This window comes from Herpailurus yagouaroundi, unplaced genomic scaffold (assembly GCF_014898765.1).
Source record: "Herpailurus yagouaroundi ecotype Mexico unplaced genomic scaffold, PumYag 140, whole genome shotgun sequence".
NCBI lineage: Eukaryota > Metazoa > Chordata > Mammalia > Carnivora > Felidae > Herpailurus > Herpailurus yagouaroundi.
This window is the reverse complement of record NW_024412395.1, coordinates 42,435,260-42,437,420: the sequence shown is the minus strand read 5'-3', so window position 1 is coordinate 42,437,420 and position 2,161 is coordinate 42,435,260. Positions and strand designations below refer to the sequence as shown.

General features: G+C 51.2%; 1 pseudogene; it reads left to right on the top strand.

Annotated features, from left to right (window-relative positions):
• The first annotated feature begins 226 nt into the window (after nucleotides 1-226).
• Nucleotides 227-1,031, top strand: LOC121030607 (actin, cytoplasmic 2-like; annotated as a pseudogene).
• Nucleotides 1,032-2,161: the final 1,130 nt, after the last annotated feature.

Genomic DNA, 2,161 nt, shown 5'->3' with positions numbered 1-2,161 from the left:
AACAGAACCTGCGACCCCAGTGAGAGTCCACCCCATGAGCATAAACCCCTACCCCTGGCCACCCCAGCACTTTAGCTGCTACGCCTCAGTCTACACCATCACCAGTTCACTGAATGACCACCCCGCTGTGTTCCTTGTAGACAACGGCTACAGCAGGTGCTAAGACCTGCTTCACAGGTGATGATGCCCCCACAAGCTGTCTTCCCCTACATCATGGGGTGCCCCAGGGCGTGATGGTGGACATGGGCCAAAAGGACTCCTACATGGGCGATGAGGCCCAGAGCAAGAGGGGCACCTTGACCCTGAAGTACCCCATCGAGCATGGTATCTTCACCCACTGGGACGACATAGAGAAGATCTGGCACCACACTTTCCACAATGAGCTACATGTGGCCCCCGAGGAGCACCCCATGCTACTGACCGAGGTCCCCCTGAACCCTAGAGCCAACCGTGAGAGGAGACCCAGATCATGTTGGAGACCTTCAACACCCCAGTCACGTATATGTGGCCATCCAGACCGTGCTATTCTTGCACGCGTCTGGCTGTACCCCAGCATCCTGGTGGACTCCAGTGACTGGGTCCCCTATACCCATACCGTACCCATCTACAAGGGCTACGGCCTCCCCTAGACTTCTCGCCCTGGACTTCGAGCAGGACATGGCCACCGCGGCCTCCAGCTCCTCCCTGGAGAAGAGCGATGTAGGAGCGGCTAGACCCGCTGGTCATCACCACTGGCAACGAGACGGTCCGCTGCCCCAAGGCGCTCTTCCAACCTTCTTTCCTGGACATGCAGTCCTGTGTGTGGCATGCACGAAATTATTTTCAACTCCATCAAGAAACGTGACGGCAACATCCTCAAGGACCTCTACGCGGAAAGGGTGCAGTCTGGTGGCACCACCATGTACTCTGACGTCGCTGATGGAATGCAGATCCCCGCCCGGGCAACCTGCGCAATGAAGCGCCGCCTGAGCGCAAGCACTCCACGTGGATCGGTGACTCCATCCTGGCCCCTACTGCCCACCTTCCAGTAGACATGGGTCAGGAAGCAGGATTATGCCGAGTCCGGCCCCTCCATCGGCCACCGCAGAGGCAGTTAGGCGGACTGTTGTTAGTTTTGTGCCTTACACCCTTTCTTGACAAAACCTAACTTGCGAAGAAAACAAGACGAAACTGGCATGGCTTTATTTGCCTTGGTTTTGTTTATGTTGTGTGTTTTGTCCTTTGGTTTTTAGTGTTGGGGGTGGGGGTGGAGCTTGACTCAGGATTTTAAAACTGAAACAGTGAAGGGGACAGCAGTTGGTGGGAGCGAGCATCCCCCAAGTTCTACAATGTGGCTGGGGATTTTGAATGTATGCTGTTCTTTTTTTTAATAGTCATTCCAAATATCGTGGGATGCGTTGTTACCGGAAGTCCCCGTGCCTTCCCCCAAAGACACCCCATTTCTCCCTAAGGAGAAGGGCCAGTCCTTGCCTGAGTCCACACAGGGGAAGGTGATAGCATTGCGTTTGTATAAATTAGATAGTCCAAAATGTTTTAATCTTCGTCTTAATACTCGTTCTTTTTGTTTTATTTTGGATGGTCTGCCATCATGGCTCTCCTCCTTGCCCTCTCAACCTGAGATATATAAAGGCTTTCGGTTTCCCTGGGAGTGGAGTTGAGGCATGGAGGCAGCCAGGTTTTAGGTATACACTGACATGAGACCAATTGGATAAAGTGCACACCTTAAAGGGGGGAAAAAAAGAAAAGGAAAAGGAAAAGAAAAGAAAAGAAAAGAGAAAAAGAAAATAGAACCCACAAGAGAGTTCATAAGAGGGAATTCAATACAGGGAACTGGTTAAAAAGGTGTTGGAAGAGTTAAAAGGGCAAACGGTAAAAAGAGGAAGTCCAGGGATTAACAAAGGCAGAAAGCTCTTGAGTTTGAGGAACAATGGGAGGAAGTAGTGTTATCACAGCCCCGGAGCCAACGCTGTTCAGGAATTGACAGGAGCTCTCCTGTGGAAGATTGGACCATGGAGAAAGGGGCTGTTTGACAGAAATAGACAAAGACGCTGCCAAAGACACTTCCCAAAACACAGCAAGGGAAGTAGAAATATCCTGTCTTCTTCTCTCTTTTTACCATCTTTTCTCCAGCCAATGCTTCCCATTGGCCAAAACCTAAACA